Genomic DNA, 17,870 nt, shown 5'->3' with positions numbered 1-17,870 from the left:
ACTTAGGGAGAATCCTGAGAGTACATAAAAAAGAGAAGAAATATCTTAAATCAATAATCTAAGCTTACACCTTAGGAAACCAGAAAAAGAAGAGCAAATTAAATCCTAAGTAAACTGAAGAAAAACAATAAAAGTTAAAGCAAAAATTGATCAAATTAAAGACAGAAAATAAACAGAGAAAAATCAATGAAGCCAAATGCTGGTTCTTGGAAAAGGTCAATAAAATCAATCAGCCTCCAGCTAAGCCAGCTAGCAAAATAGTGAAAGGACACAACTGCCAGTGTCAGAAATAAAAGATAGGACATCATGACAGCTCCCACGACACTAAAAGGATAATAAATGAATACTATGAACAAATCTATACCCACAAATTTGATAACCTAGATGCAAAGGACCAATTCCTTACATGGCATGGTCTACCCTAAATCATTCATAAAGAAATAGACAGTGTGAATAGGTCTATTGCTATTAAAGAAATTGAGTCAAGAACTTTCCAAATAGGAACCCACTAGATGTGTTCACTGGTGAATTCTACAGATCATTGAAAGAACAAATTATCCCAATTCTCTCCAATCTTTTCTAGAAGATAAAAGCAAATCTGAATGAACTGACAACAATCTCTGAAGACTAATAACTGAGCAGAGCAAGGCTAATGTGCAAAAACCAGTCATTGGCTTCCATACCAGCAGTGAACAAGGGCTGGAACCAAAAACATATTGCCATTTGTGTTAGCACCCACCAAAATAGAAAGGTCTAAATCTAACACCATGCACACAAAGTCTACAGAAGGAAAACTACAAAGCTCTCATGATGATATCAAGTTCTAAAAGTGAAGACTTGTATGTCATGGACAGGAAGGAAGTTTTAACATTGTAAAGCTGTCAGTTTTTCCTCAATAAACTAAATTCAACACAATCCCAGTAAGTTATTTTGTGGTGATCAACTCTGATTTTAGAGCTTGCAGGGAGATATAAATAATCCAGAAAGGATACCTCAATATTGAAAGATAAGAATGCCAGAGAAGACACTGCTCAACCTCAAGATGTGCATAGATCTCACTGAAGAAGCTATACAGCTGGTAAATAAGCATACAAAAAATGTTCAGTGTCATCTGTCACTAAGGAACTGCAAATTAGAACAATGAGATACCTACACATCTATTAGAATAGCCAAAACCAAAACACCAGAAGCCAATGAGGATGGGGACTGACAGGGACTCGGTTCATTGCTGCGGGAATGTGCAGTGGTACGGTCACACTGGATGACAGTTCAGAAGTTTCTTACAGAACTAAACATACTCTTACCTTCTGGTTCAGCAATTACAGGCCTTGGGATTTACCCAGATGAATCTGAAACATAGTCACACAAAAACTTGCTCACAGATATTTACAGTAGCTTCATTAATAATTGCCCAAAGTTGGAATGAGCCAAGGTGTCCCTGGATGGGAAAACAGATAAATAAACCATAGTGCAAGTGGACAATGAAATATTATTCAGCATGAAAGAGAAAGGTGCTATCAATCCATGAAAAACATGGAGCAAACATAAATGTCAGTTGCTGAAGGAAAGAAGCCAATCTGAAAAGGTACACTGGGATTTCAACTAGATGACATTTTGGCTAGGGCAAAACTCTAGAGACTGTAAAATGGTTAGTGTTTTCCCTTTTCTTAGAAGGAAGGGAGAGGTCAGTAGATGCATTATTGGGGTTTTTTAGCACAGTGAAACTACTCTGTGTCATACTATAATGGTAGATTTACGACATTGCATATTTGCTCATATTCAGAACGTACAATATCAATAATGAGCCGTATTGTAAACTATGGGTTTTGTGGGATGGTGGCATGTCCATGTGGACCAGAAGTTGTAATAAATATACCACTTCAGTGTGGGATGTTGCTAATTGGGCAAGCTGTTCCTGTGTGGGGGAAAGGAGCAAATTACCACAAATTTAATGTCTTAAAACAAAGCAAACATCTTATCTTACAGCTCTCAAGGATGGAAATCTTATGCCCTTTCCTTGGGCTACAGTGAAGGTGCTGGCAGTGCTGCCTTCCTGCTGTTGGCTCCAGAGGGCAATGTGCTCCCCTGCTGCTTCCAACTTCTCCAGCCACCTGCGCTCTCTGGCCTGTGGCTTCTCCCCCATCCTCACAACGCGAAGCTCTACCCTCTGTTTCCGTCACTTCATGGCCTTCTCACTGACCCTGTCCTTTTCCCTCCCTGTTGTAAGAACCCTTGGGATTACACTGAGTCCACTTTGGTAATCCAGGATCATCTCCATCTCAAGATCCTTGATAACTGGTAACACTTGGTAAATCCCTGCTCCCATGGAAGGGAACTCTAACGAACTGAACTGTCTTCCCCCAGAACTCATATGCTGAAATTCCAATCCCTCTCTTCTCAGACGGCGACTAGATTTGGAAATAGCTTTTTAAGGAGGTAATTAATACATAAACAGGGTCATATGGCTGGGCCCTAATCTAACATAGAGGAGATTAGGACACAGACATGAACAGAAGAAAGACCTTGTGAAGACACACTGAGGAGGTAGCCACCTACAAGCCAAAGAAAGAGAACCTGCTAACATCTTGCTCTTCCAAGAAAGTAAGAAAGTGAATTTCTATTGCTTAAGCCGCCATATGTATGCTGTTTTGTTATGGCAGCCCTAGAAAACTAACAGTTACTGTGCACTGACTTGGGCATGGAGATGCGGTCCTCTTTGGGGCCTGGCGTGGGACCACTCAGCTTATCACAGTAACTACGGTCAGACCACCCAAACAGCTGCTGTGTTTGAATGCTGTAACCTGCATGGGCCCCTTGCATGTATTATGTTGTTTAATTCTTTAAATAACCTTAGTGCCCATTAGCAATGAGGGCTGCCTGAGGAAAACAGATCTAATCACTAGTAGGAGGCAAGATCAGGGCTCACATCTCAGCGCTCTGAAGTCTGTCTTCTCATCCCCTAAAAAAAGAAAACGTGAATAAGCGGAGCTCTCAGACAAGAGGCGGGTGTGTGGCCATACTGTTGCCTCAACAAGCCTCTGGCTGCCAGGTGCTACCATCATTTGCTTCTTATAATCACCTGCAAGCCCAGCTCACAGCCCACCTGCACATCTGCTCACACACATACATTAGTGGCTCACAAACCAAACCAAACTTGTCCTCTGAGACTGCTACAGGGACCCTGTGCAGGAGGAGACAGGGGACTCTTTTACCCAGCAGCACCCTGTTAAGCACTCTCCCTCTTGTGTGTCTGCTTTCTTCTCTAGATTGAAGGTCCAGGGTTTTCAGTTTGTGACACTAGACAGGAGTTGGGGTACTTCCAAGTTTTCGTTTGCCTAGGACCCTCGCATTCTTTCTTCTGGTATCCAAATAGACACTCCCTTGGCTTGCACTCAACAGAAAATTGGCATTTCCAAAAGCCAAATAAAATCTGCCTCAGAAGGTAAAACAAGCTAAATGAACAGGTAAGAAATCTGAGCCTTATTTTTCTCTGAGCCAGGGTGCAGGAGAGGTAATGGCTTTGTGAACAGCCTGGGGTGGGGGGAGGGGAAGAAAAACAAGCTGATTTTTCTAGGCTGGTTCCCAGCCACTGTGCGACACGCTGGGCCAAGGGCGCTAGATGGCAGGATTTGCTAAGCACAGCTCTGAGAGCGACCAGGGCCCTCCGTGTGGGGTGCAGAGAGCAAGGCACAGTATTTTTGCCAGGTTTCAGTAACTAGGTCACGGTTAAATTGGAAAAGGTGTGTCATCTTGTGAAAGGCTGTTGCTATTTCTTCCAAAGCAGAGCTCTGCAGGCCTGCTACGACTGTGAAAGTCACCTGCCCGCCTCAGCTTTCTCTTCCCTTTTTGCTTAGTCACTCTATTTCCCCCTCCTTATTTGACCTCACTCGGGGTCCCGGGGACACCACCCAGTTTGACATTACTAGTGCCTTAGAGGACAGAGAAGGACACTGCTTTACACTCCAAAGCATGTCTTGGGTTAGGAACATTCTGTTCTAACCCTTTATAAGGTAGCTTCTGTGTTGGCATAACTCCGACTTTTAAGAAAACACATTGAAAAGGAAGCATTAAATGAACAGAGTCACCAAGAATTCATGAAATATACTTATTTCTTGTGCTCTTTAAACAACCTCACATGGAGATTTCCTTTAACAAAGAACACAAATGCTGGCTGGTCATGATCACACTCAGATGATAGCAAGCTCACTGGTTAATTTCAAGCCTAAAATAGACTCAGGTCTTTAATTAGGATAATGCCATGTTGCGGGGCATATATGTAGTGTACACCACTAGATGCAAACTACCAGCTGTTGTGTGATACAGTCAGCACGCTAAGCTTTGTAACACTGTAGTCTTTGTTCCTCTTCTCAGAAGCACTTAGGGCTTAGCCTACAGTAGGAAAGGGGCCATGATTCCATTTTTCATCTATGTCTTGCAAGTGGAGGTAGGGACCTGGACAGTTCTTGGGGGACTGGGCTCACTGATACCCTAAGCCCAGCAGATAGTAAAGCTGGAGCTTCCATACAGGTTCTTCAGAACAGCGCTATGCTCCTTTCTCTTCCTTTCTCTTCCTGGGATGCCTTTGACTGGGCCTTACCTAAACAGACGCAGCTCCAACCCATGATGTCCCTGAGGCTGCAAGCTCAGCTCTGAGCCACCCTCCGGCACACCAGCTTCCTTCTCTTGCTCTCACCTCTTCACATGGTCACACTGGACTCAGTCCAGATGACCCCCTCATGTACTGGGCTGAGCAGTGTCTCCCCAAAACTCATATGCATGTGAAACTTCATAGTGTGACATAGTTTTTGAAAATAAGATCTTTGCGGGTATAATTAGTTAATACATGGCCATACTGAATCAGCGTGGGCTATACTCCAACAGCTGCTGTCTTTAGAGGAAAAGAAACCAGAGACTAAGAAACAGGATGGAAAGTTGTGAGGATGGAAGCAGAGGTTGGAGCTGCAAGTTCACTGGTCAGTGGATGGCAAGGATGGCTGGAGCCACCGGGATCTGGGACAGAGTCATGGACAGAGGCTTGATCGGACACTCCAGAAGGAAGCAACCTGCCGGCACCTTCATTTTGCACTTTTGCCCTGAAGAGTAAATGCCTGGTTTTTTTTTTTAAGCTCCAGTTGGTGGTACTTTGTAATGGCAGCCCTGGGAAATGAGCATACTGGCTTTCTCTCTGCAGTGCAGGTCTGATCCTAGGAAATAGCCATGTGTCATCTGTCCTGAAAAACCCTGGACAGGCAAACTCCCACCCCCAATAGTATCTTCTCTTAGTCCTATCTTCAAAGCTCTGGGATAGCCCATCTCTTATCCCCTCAATTTCCTAGTGACCCCTGTCCTCTGAAAATTTTCTCCATCTTGGTTGCAAATCAGTCACAAGTCTTTAGTATCCATGACACCAGAAATCCCCTTGAAGTTCCCTCCCAAGCACTAACATCCACTTCCCTTTCCCCAAGGGTGGGCTCACAGGGCAGGTCTCTTCCCTAGCCTCCTCTCCAAAGCCTTCTCCCTTTGACCCCTTTGCAAATCTAATCTGGCTGAAAGGCCCATATCATGGGTAACAGACTCTCCTTCATTTCCTGGTAGAATTCTGCTTAGGCGGGTGGTGCCAGTCTTTTCACATGCATTTTTGATTCCCCAATTCCATTTTAACATCTGGTTACACACATATGTCTTTACACTATTGAGATAGGACTGTATCTATATCTATATCATCTATATCTATATCTCCATCTCTATCATCTCTATCTCTATCTTTATCTCTATCTTTTCTGACTAATTTTAAGGGGTTAAATTGTGCCCCCTCTAAAAAAGAAAAGTCCAACCAGATTTTGTGGATATGACTTTGTAGGGAAAAAATTCTTTGCAGCTACACTTCAATTAAGAATCTCAAGGTGAGGACACTCTGTTCTTAGAAAAGACCCTAAACCCAAGCACTGGTGACTCTATAAGAAAAGAGGAAGCTAGAGGCACACAGGGAAGAGGTCATGTGACCACAAAAGCAGAGACTGGAATGATGGTCCCATGAGCCAAGAGATTCCTAATTCCACCAGCAGACGGAACAGGCATGAAAGGGTTCTTTCGCAGAATCTCCAGAGAGAGCAGGGCATTGTCACATCTTGACTGGGGTTCTGGCCTTCCCAGGTGAGCACAGTAGATTTTTATTGGCTTAAGCCACTCAGTTGGTAGTGATTTGTTATCCTAGTCATAAGAAACTAATACCTTAACAATATTATAAACATCTGTCCTAATCATAGCGCACTGTTCTGTAGTATGAGGAAGCCAATCAATCCTGTCTTGTAAACTCTTTAATATTTAAAAATTGAGCTATAATAAAAAATAAGGAACTAAACGCTCTTGAATATACATATTTAATGTCTACTAGGAAGATTTCCTAGAGGTAGAATTACTGGGACAAAAGACACACCCTTCACATTGGCACAGTGCATACTCTTCTTGGATCAAGCCTGTCATTCCAAGCCTGTAATTTCTGTAAATATTATTTTATACTAGTTAGTACAAGGACTAATAACTCTGTGACTCAGTTTTATAATAGTGATTACAAGTGCTATTCCCGTGAGCATAGCCGCACAACCTCCTGGCTCAACCTAGCACTTAAGTTGTCCTGCTTACCTGTCTGATACACATCACTCACAGTGAGCTCACCATCTCTGCTTGGGTGCCAGATGTGCATTCAAAATATGATCCTTTGTGACTTTTCCTTTATTAATCTCAACTGTAAAAGCAAATCCTAAAATTTAGCAAATGATCATGAAGGATTAGGAACAAAAGTGGTTTGGGTCAGCTCTGTCCTCATTTATAAAGCTTAATAACAAAAAAAAGCAAGAGTTGCTGGCACTCATGGGAGCCCCAGAGGCCTCTGAACTTCTTTGTCCTGAAGAAGTCGGCGTAGAAAAGTCAATGAAACTATGCCATCTTGATTCATAAGATCTGGCAGTCAACTTGTAGATTGCTAACATCTAGTTATTTTTCCCTTCGGAATATTTATAAGCATAGCTTAAATGTGGTGACAAAAGGACAGTGGGCTACACACATTCTAAGACTTCCAGGCTTCTTCCCTCCTTCCCTGTTCCAATGGCTCATTGGAATATTATCTGCATGCCCATTTCCAAGTACTGAAGCAAATGTATCCAAACCACATCATCCAGATGAGTTTAAGTACTTTGCTCAAGGATGCCGACTAAGTCTAGATTTTAAAAAAACAACCAACACCAAGGCCATGATTACATTAAATATATTCAGTTGTACCGGGGACCTACTTCACTTTTTATTTGCATAAACATTTAATTTTTTATATGCACTACTATCTTGATATACAGAGTTTTAATTAGAAATGATAAAAGAAAGCACACAATTATTACCCAACTGGCCAACATGCTGACATACACATATGAATTACAAGTTTATGAGAGCTATATGGGCTGTCAACACTTACAATAAAAATCTGTGTAATGTTGATGTGAACTCTGAAATGTCTTTCAAGTATAATCTAGAAAGAAGTTAATTGGTACAGTCAAATTAGAGATTCATTATGGCTTTGGAAAATAACTAGTAAATGACAGTTGTTGATTCTACAAAAGGAACATAAATACATACACAATATATGCGTACTGTACATGTATGCATGCACATAGATGCACACAAAGAACTCTGAGACTGACTCAGAGTAGCTCTCCATCTTCCTTTCCTTTGTACCTCTATGCTAGAGCTTCTTCTTTAGGAAGAAATAAAAGTACCGTGGATGGGAGGGAAGGTCTATCCTGGTAGGACTATTATAGGAAAAGGTGACATTTTACACCTAACATCACTTTGGAAGTTTATGGAGAGATAATAGACATTTGACTTTAGGTTGCACATGGTATCAATAGAAGACCCAAGGACAGTGAAGCTAATTTGTTTGGAATTATTTTTCTTTAATATAATGCTTCTGTCTTGGTTTCCTGAATTTTTCTGTTTTAATATTTTTATTATTCCATAAGATCTGTTGACTCTTCAGCATTAGGTAGAATTTAAGGACCTTGTAGAGCAGTGCTGAGTCCACCATCTTTGTCCACCTCCCTCTTGCTCACAATTGGGCCAGTGATGGGAAGAGCAGCTTGTTCCAGGGGCTGGTCCAGAAATAGACACCTGAGTCCATCGTGCGGGGAACCAGTAAAGAGTTCACTGCAGGTTACTGTGCGAACTGTCTCACTTTCTGGGACCTCCTCTTTCTCTCCAAACGGGAACATAATGTTAACACATGGCAGGGGCCAGAACTGAGGGAATCAGAGACACACAGCCAGAGCCACTGAGTTCAATAAAACCTCAGCCCTAGCCTATGTCTGCACATCCAGAGCCACCTCATTCTTCACTGGTTGAGTCATTTGGGGATGCCTGCTATGACAAAAGTGCCATATGTATGATATACTGCGGGTACAGCACATCTCATGTGGTACAAGGAACCAGAGTCCATTTGGCCAAAGCTAAAGGGCCTGTCCAAGGTCATGAGTTATGCAGAGCAAGGGCAGAGGGCAGGATTCCATCCCCTGATGAGCAGCTTAGAGTTCTCTCTCCCTCCCTGCCCTCTCTGAGGATCTCTAATGTTCAGACAAAGCAGGTAAAGTCTGGGGAGCAGTGTTTGTTGGGGAACCACCATGTCTTCACAAGCTGACTTACAGAAGCCCTTTTGAAACTTACTCAAGCCACCGGGTACTTGGATTCAATAATACTTGTGTTTTGATACTGACATTTTCCTTTCTCTTCCTTCTCTGTGGCTTAAAATATCCTTCTTTTGATTCCTTCCTCCTGACCATCTGGATCCCAGAAGGTAAGAGCAAGGTGCAAGTCTGAAACCCACACAGCGTTCTCCAAACCTCGTGGCTCCCAGAAGGGGACTTGCACAAAGACCTCATGAGCAGCTGCTGCATCCCGCCTCAGACACGCCACAGCTCAGCAGCTTCCATGTACTCCGTGTTGCCTCCACCAAGCCAAGCAGCAGGACCCGCCGGTTCTTAGTAAAGATCTCCAGTGTTGGGGCTTCCAGGGAAGCTGGTGGCTGCATATGGTGTCATTTTTCTTTTTTAGCTCAGCAAAATCTCTCTTCTTGGGCAATCAGTTTTTGCCACCTAAATCTTGGTGTCCCAACTTGTCTACTTCCAGCCAATTGAACTGGTTCCAGCTAGACATTGTCTGCATTCGGTCATAGAGGGCCTCTCCTCAAACCGGCTACACCTATCCTGGTCAGATGGTATCTTCTAACACCTACCTGAGATGACTGTTAACAATTTCTTCTGAGTTCCAAATTTTGACTGAGGAAAAATTGGACTGTCAACCCCGATGAATGAGTTGCCATGGCTTTTCCCAAAGTTGCCCCACTTAGAAGCATAAAATCAGTCAAGCATTTCTCAAAGACACCAAAGAGGGGCTACAAAAAGCCCATCAACCACTGTTATCCAGCAACCTGATAAAAGAAAAGTATCTGATGTCTGTAAGGAAATTCAGTCTGATAGACAACCATACTTTCTGGCTACAAATTATAATGGCTATGGACACAAAAAATAAGTGTCCCCTCTGTCTTTGAGACACAAAGAAACCTGACTATCTAGGCCCACCTCAACCTGAACCTCTCCTCACCCTGTTGGGCCTGGATGGATGAGACAGACTGAGTTCTATGAAATTGAGCCCCAAAGAGCCCATGGTCATTGCAAAAGTTGGGGGCAAACCTGTGAAACAAGGAGACCATGTTTCCTGGTAGACAATGGAACAGAAATCTCTGCCTTCAAAAGATCCCTCTGTCATAAAGTTATCATCACCAGGGCAACTGGGACTTTGCCTCTCACCGCTTCTGCCAGGCACAGATTGTAGCCTAAGAGCACATCTGTGCAAGCCAGTCTCCATTCCACTTCTGGGAAGAGACCTCTTCAAGTTAGAAGTGACATCTCCTTTGTACCAAGCCAGTCAACTTCCCTCTTTTAAGCCTGAACTTTCAACTCTGATTGTTCCCTGAGAGGAAGATGACACCTGCATCAGCCTGAGATAGATAATCACAATCCTGAAATCCTTAAAACTCTCCTCCCAGAGATATGTCCTAAGTACTCACCCCCAGGCCTGGCTATCAACCATGCCCCCTTCACTGTGACCCTCCCATTGCTGTCAGGTGTCATGAAAAACACAAACACGCATACAGTCATACATTGATAGGCTGTTAATCACCTTGGGCAAGATCTCTGTGCTGTCAACAAAGCAGCCATCACCTTAAATTCTGCAGTTCCCAATCCATACACCTTTTTTGGACTGTCAAACCCAATTGCCACAAGAGTTTTGGAACTCTTCCACTATTTTTGAGGAGACCCTAGCAACAGATTTGGCTCCAAGACAGCCTCTTTCTCTGTCCCTTCCAGGTCCATCATGGTCCCCCAAGAAAGAAAAAATGAAGCTTCAGATCTGCAAAATGTCTATAGACTGTCAAACCTGGCTTCCCTCTGTAAAGCCAGTTCAAGATTTCCAAGCTGCCTATGCTGCTGTGATTGTCCTCCATATACACTGCCTCAGTCTTCTGCCACCCACAGCCTGCTGGTACACATGCCTGCACCTAAAGAATACCTTCTTCTGCCTTCAGCTGGCTCCTGTCAAAGCCCCTCTTCACAACTGACATGGACTGTCAACCTCCCAGAGGTTCAAAAACTTGTTTACCCTCTTTGGAGAAGCTCTCACAGCTGACCTTACTAGTTTCCCAGCACAAAATATCATTGCACTTCTGACTAATGATACCCAAGCTGCCTGCTGGATAGACAGAAAAGCTCTCCTGCAATATCTGGCAGAAACTGGTTATAAGAAAGAAACTTGGAAAATTTCTTGAAGATGCTGGCTTCAAAAGAATCTGGATCCTTGAAATCACAAAGACTATGATGCTTACTCAGACTATCAGCTCCTGGGAGCACCCAGTGACCTACCTGTGCAAATACTTGGATCCAGTCACTAAGGGCTGCCTCCCCCTTTGCCTCCATGCTCTAGTAGCCACTGTCCTTCTGATCAAGAAACCCAATAAGCTCACCTTAGGCAGAGACCTAACTGTCCAGGTGCCATATGTTGTACTGGGTATGCTATGGTCACCTAGGACAAAGCTATTTCTGCCAAAGCTCTCTTGCCACTGCTTCCTGCTGCTGTTCGGAAACCTGCCACCAATGCAAAATAATTCAATCCAGAGGCCTAAGCCTCTTCTGGGGATCTTATTGACTGACTCAGTACTCCTGGAAGATCAGAGCCAAACTTGCCCCTACCATTACTGCAGCCAGCTCAGGCTTCAGTGTCTGTGTCACTGGCCCTGACTTCCACCTGGCATGACTTAATGCCCGACTGCACCTACTCAGGCTGACCAAGACAATAAAAGTTTGCAGGATCCTGCTGTAAAAAATATAGAGATAACTGAATAGAAGCTACGTACAACATACAGGCCACAAGTTCTACAATATTTGACAAAATAAAACCTACAAGTTTCAAAACTCCAACTTTAGATCCACCCTTCCAGAGGTAGAAGAGCCCATCCAGATGATTGTTAAAAAATTTACCTGGACATCTCCTCCAGAGCTCACTTTGAAGAGATGACATAGTCAAAGCCCTGCTCTGGTCACTCGGGATGCTGACTAGTCCATGCCCTGTTGAAGCCTGAGGACACTGTCCAAGAGATTGCTCCATACCTATTCCCCTTGATTCTGTGACTTTTCAGATTAGCTCCCTCACTACTTTGCCAGAGTAGCGTTACAGGATAGACAGGTGTAAATTATGTCTCTTCTTGAAATCAACTTAGGGAAAAACTCTGTAATAAGATGATCTTGGGGACCTTGGCTAGAGTGCATACTAAGATTACTGACAACTCTAATGTTACTGCTTCTAGTTGGGCTTTGTCTAGGAAGATCACATGTGACATGCCCAGCAAAGATTCACCAGGGAAACTAAAAGAGGGGGTAGATGTAGCAGAAGATGCCCCCTCTACCTCAGTTTTTTAGTTGCCCAGGTAATTTTTAGTTGTTCCAGATCCAGTTGCTCCTGTCTCTTAGAAAGAGCTGGTCACTGTGATGCATAGCTGGTCATTACAACACACATTGTAAAAACCAATCCCCAGTTGACAAGCCATTCTGCCTCTGTACTTCCTGCTTGCTTATCTCATATAAGCCCTAGATCACTAGTGATCAGGGCCTGATATTCTGGGAATGATCCCAGTCAGTGCCCATTGACTGAAATAAACCTGCCTCCAAATTCTGGGTGTTATTTCAGTGTCTCTGTTTGCCATTGTAACTAAATGTAAGGCCTTGTTACCATAAAACACTCATCTGAAAACTATATAAATCATTTCATTTCTCCTTAAATTACTTGTCATCTTCTCCATTGAAATGTCCCAGTTCTTCCATTACTCAGGTTTGTAGTAAAAATAGAATGGCATCTTTTCATGTTCTGCCATGTCTCCCCACTGAACAATAATCATGTCAACCAGGAAGATTGTAAAGGTCAAGTGGCTGAAGCACTTATTCTACAGTTGTGTACCACTGGGCTTTGAGAGTGGTTGCTAAATATTATAAGAAACGGATGTCCTTGCCTCTCACTTTTTACTTTCTCTTTAATCAGTAACATGTGGGTTAGGAATAACACAACCCTTTACTCCCCATGAAAAGACTGACACCAGAACAGACAAAGCTGAACTCAGACTATTGGAGTGTGCTAGTTAAAAGTATCCTTAGTGCATGTTATGAGTTGAATTTTTCACCTCTTCCTTTTCCCCTTACCCCCGCCGCAAAGACATGAACAGCTCTAACCTCCATTACCTCTGAATGTAGTGTTGTTCTAACATAAAGTTACTGACGATGCCATTAAATTGAGATGTGGTCATTTTGGAATAGGGTAGGCTCCAAATCTTATGTGAGTGGTGTCCTTACAGGAAGATGAGCTCTGGAGACACACAGAAGAAACCCTCTAACAACAGAAGCAGAGACTGGCATGATATTTTTCTTATCCAGGGAGTGCCAAGGATTGAATCAGCCACCAAAGGCAAGAAAGCGAGCCTTTTCCCAACAGGTTTCAGGGTGAGCACCCCCTGCTGACACACTGATTTTGGACTCCAAGTCTACAGGTCTCTGAGACAGCCACTCCGTTTGTGGCCCTTTGTTACAGAAGTTCTAGGAAATGAATGACACGTAGGAAGCCTGGAAGAGGTTCCCTAAATGGTGCCATGTCAGTTATCTGATCTGTGTAACAAGCTACCACAAAGTCGACAGCTTAAAACAACACATCCTTATCTCAGCATTTCTATGGGTCAGGATACCTCCGTAGAATCTTCTTCTTCAAAATTTCCCACGACTGCAATGGAGTGTGGGCCAGGACTGGTGTTTCATCCAAAGGCTGAAATGTGGCAGGATCTACCATGAATGGGTGGTTATGCTTGGTTACCAGCTGTAGGCTGGTAATAGAAGCTGCCACTGTGTATGCATGTGAGACAGTAAGGCAGGTTCTTATACCTACAGGCACTAAGAAGAGAGAACTCATCTTGGTCAAATGAGATATCAAGCTGATGTCTTTAGAGACCAAAAAACAAAAACAAAAACAAAAACCAGTGTCTTTTTTATAGGTGAATAGTTACCCAAGACTGCAGGTTTGGTTTTTGCTTGGAGTTCTTACATTTTTGGAAATGTGAAGCTACCCTATGTAAAAACAGGATAGATTAGAGAAATTAAACTTTCTTATCATTTCCTCCTTGTGATATTGTAGGGAACTCTGTGGTGAGACCTTGGGATTGCAGGTGACTGCAAAATAACAGCCACACAGCAGCTAGCACAGACTCACTGTGGGCCTGACACAGTGCCTGTGCTTGCAGATTGTTACTCTTCCAGATGAATACATATCTGCACCTTTTTAATTACTTGTTGAGCATCTACTAAGTGCTACTAAATGGAGATATAGTAGATAACAGGACAAAAGTTTTTGTTGAGGTTTAAAGGGATAAGTAATCAAAGTCCTTTACTCAGGATTCTGAGTAGTTTAACTTAGAACTACGAGTGCTAATTCTGAATAGAAACTTCTGCATTGTGACTAATGGGTTAGAAATCATAGTTGGATCCTGACTCCAAAATTGCCTTCCTACTTGCCCACCAAATTGTAGTGGAGACCCTGTGGGTGGTTTTGCCAATGGCAGCAGAGACAAGAGCCACTGTGGTCTGTGGAAGGAGCTGGTAATGGTGAGAGGGGGGGAGGGAGGGGGAGGGGAAGATGGAGGAAGGGGGAATCTTGCTTGGAGTCTCTTCCTGCTCACCCTCCAGGGAGCAGGTGGACACAGTTAAAGTGGGGACCTGTTATAGACCGGCTCTGAGTCAGCTTCTCTTCAGAGCTGTGGCTCTCTGTGTGGTATTTTGAGAAGAGGGTCACCTACAGCAGTGCTCCTTAGCTTGCTCTGGAACAAAGCCCTTTGGCAAGGGAGACCCAGAGGTAAATATGACCTTACTGTTTAGGGGTCTTTCATCTTCAGATGAGTTTTCCACCTCCCTGAGCCTCAGTTTTCTTGGCCCTGGGTGCAGCATCCCACCTACCACAGAGCCTGAGTGAATACAATTGTGATGCCAAACATGGCACACGGTGTGCATAGGTATACAGCACGTGCTGGCTTCCTTCACTTTTCCTTTCCATTCTCTCTGCTTTCTTCTAATGCTGCTTCCCTTCTTACAAGTAGTGGGTTCGGGTCTCTTTTGAAGTTGTACATGCAGAGGTTGGGGGAAATGTAGGAGGGTCTTTGGGGGGCACCTATGACTATTCAAGGGATGGAATGGGAAGAGAAGGTGGAAAGGTAACCTGGAAGGTGTCAGTGTGCACAGGTAACCCCTGTCAGGAGTTGCCTCTGAGTTGTTAGCAGGATCCTGTGTTGAAACAGAGGTACATTCAAATTATATATAGTTGGATACTTTTTAGCTAAACTGTTTTGAGCAAATCATTTGACTTTTCTAAGGCTTATTTCTTCACAGATCTCTGAGAGGGTCACTTGGAAGAATTCTGAAGAAGTGCTCAGTAAAGACTGACATACTTGTTTTTGTGTATAAATAACCAGGAACTGGCTTGTCCTCCCTTGGCATCTAGGGTTCCTCTCTTCTACCTTAAATAAATCACATCTGTGAAGTCCCTTCACCATGTAAATGGATGTGCACAGGCCACCAGGATTAGGACCTGCACATCTCAGGGAGTGTGTAAGAGGGGACATTATTCTACCTATGAAAATAATCAGCAAGAACCAGGGTTCCCTTGCCATTGTGAGAGGCGAACTGGCAGCATATACTCCCTAGTTCTCATCCTCCCGAACCTAGCTGGGTTTGGACCACTGCTCCATCTGTTCCTGGCTCTCCCCTGGGGCTCTGTACAAAGTATCTCCCCCTTTTTTTCTCTTCCCTAAAATTTTTCAGTAAACCAGTGACTTCATTCTGTACTTTATATTGGGTTTGGTGAAGGTTTCTGAATAGCTAGAAGGAATCACAATCTGGAAAGAAAAGAAAAAAAAAGAAGAATAACTGTTCTAACAGTCCAAGGGAGAGGAAGAGAAATGAACTAACTAACCTGTTCATAGAAAAAATGCATCCATCCTGGCTTTATCCCTGGTTTTATAAAGCCTTCCTTTCCCCACTCTGTCTCACTCCTTGTTCAACCAGTAAACAGCAAAAACTCCAACTTGTGTCCAGAAATGTATAAAGGAGCATGCAGAATGCTAATATGGCCCTTCTTAAGTTCATTTTGGTAGCAAGGTACTGAAAGTGGTCCCCAAAGACATGACATATTTATAGAACTCAGTGAGGGGGACAAGGAGTTGAAACTGCTGAGCCCTAGGGATTAGAAGTTTGGACACCTGAAGCTGCAGCAAAGCAAAGAACTTGCCCACTCAAGCCTGGGCTGTGAGTAACTGCACGGGGCTCTGGGGAAATCTCCTTTCGGTCTGGGACAAGGCCCAGGTCCACGGACCACAGAAGTGTCTTACATATAGTTTTCTTAGGAACTGAACTCATTAACAGACAAGTATTAATGAAGAAAGAGACAGAGCTGAGCATGGTGGCATATACCTATAATCCCAGAACTCTGAGAGGCTGAGGCAGGATTGCAAGTGCAAAACTAGCCTGGGCAATTAGCAAGATCTTGCTTCAAAATAAAAAGGGCTGGGGATGTAGGTCAGTGTGAAGACTCTGGATTCAGCCCCCACAAGAAAGAGAGGAGGTGGGAGAAGAATCCATTAAAAAGAAATATATAAAAGGTAAGAAAAGCATAGGACATAGATAAACAAGCCTCACAAAAATATTGCTGTAGATCAGATGAACATCATGAATAAACCTATTACCAAGAATTAAAGGAAATCTTAATGAAGGAAAGGTGACCTGTTTAAACAATTTGAGTTCTTTATAAAACCAGAGCTCACTGATAAGAGTTCAGGGTTGACTGGTCAGAGAATAGGATGATATGAAGCATGAGCTAAGAGAGTTCTGGAATGGAGTGGATGAGAAATAAAGCAATTATAGGACAGAAAGTCAAACTGGAGGCAGTGCAGAAGTGCAGATGGGCTGTGGAAGTATATTACAAATTTATGGATGGCAGGATTGGGAAAGACAGGAAAAATGAGTTAAGTATGGGCCAAAAGTTATAAAATAATTGGAGAGAAAGTGAAAAATTAGCAAAACAGACAAACAAGATAAGGCACACATGATAATTGATGTCTTCAAAGAAGATAACAAAATAATAGAAGAAACTTCATTCAAAGATGTTTGGTGGGAGGTTGTGGAGATGTTGGCCAAAGAATAGAACATTTGTCAGACAGAAGGACTCAACTCAAGAGACTTCTTGTACAACATGGTGACAATAGTCAACAATGTACAGTATCCTCAAAATATGCTGAAGGGGGATGTACATTGTTCTCATCACAAATATGATAATTCTGTGAGGTCATGCACTTGCTAAGTAGCTAGGGTTAGTTATTCCACAATGAACATATGAGTATACTTAAAAATAATATGCTGTACATACACAGTTTTATCTGTCAATTTTGTAAAAAAATTCTAACATTCCTACAAAAAAATAGATAGCAAAGATGTATTCAATTATAATGCCCAGAAATGAAGTTTTGACTTTTCAGTTTGAAAGAGCACATCCCATTCCCTCATGGAACATATCAACACAATACCATCCATGCGGGCCTCATCTGAGAAAGATTGCTGAACTTCTGGGAGAAAGAAAGAGCCCCCTGGACAGCAGGTCCAGAGATCACTTTACCTCTCACTCCGAGTCCTGCAAAGCCTCCCCCAACCCAGAGAAAAGGTCTATTAAATCTTAAAGAAAACATGTGTATATAGCGTTACTGCCCCTGCACCACACATTGAGGCAGCAGAAAGCATCTTTGAACTTGCAAGAGCCTCAGAAGTGTAGTTCTTGGGAGTACTTTTTAAAGAAACAGCTAGAGGATGCTATTTAACCAGCTGAAAGGTCAGTGGACAACAATACACCAAAAGACCACCAATGAGAATGAATCCATTATATGGTAGGGCTGAGACCAAAACAATTTGGGTATACATGTGTAGAAATTACACTAACAAACAAATATCAGAAGACAAATGAGGGAACTATGTAGCTGAAGGAAAGAGAGGAGGCAGATTTTTTCATTATGTAGGATTTTCTATATTTTGAATTTCATCCCACACATGTTTATTATTCATTTCCCCCTACCAAAATAATACGCTTAAAAATAATATGAGTGAGATAGACTAATGCATTAGGAGTTACTGTTGTGTGAACAGCACAAAGGATGATGTATATAGTTTTATGTTCTTTCAACCATAAACAGTGGGGCTGGGGAT

The sequence above is a fragment of the Chinchilla lanigera genome, unplaced genomic scaffold (genome assembly GCF_000276665.1).
Source record: "Chinchilla lanigera isolate Chin_1 unplaced genomic scaffold, ChiLan1.0 scaffold00052, whole genome shotgun sequence".
In the NCBI taxonomy this organism is placed as follows: Eukaryota; Metazoa; Chordata; class Mammalia; order Rodentia; family Chinchillidae; genus Chinchilla; species Chinchilla lanigera.
Note: the sequence above shows the minus strand (reverse complement) of the source record.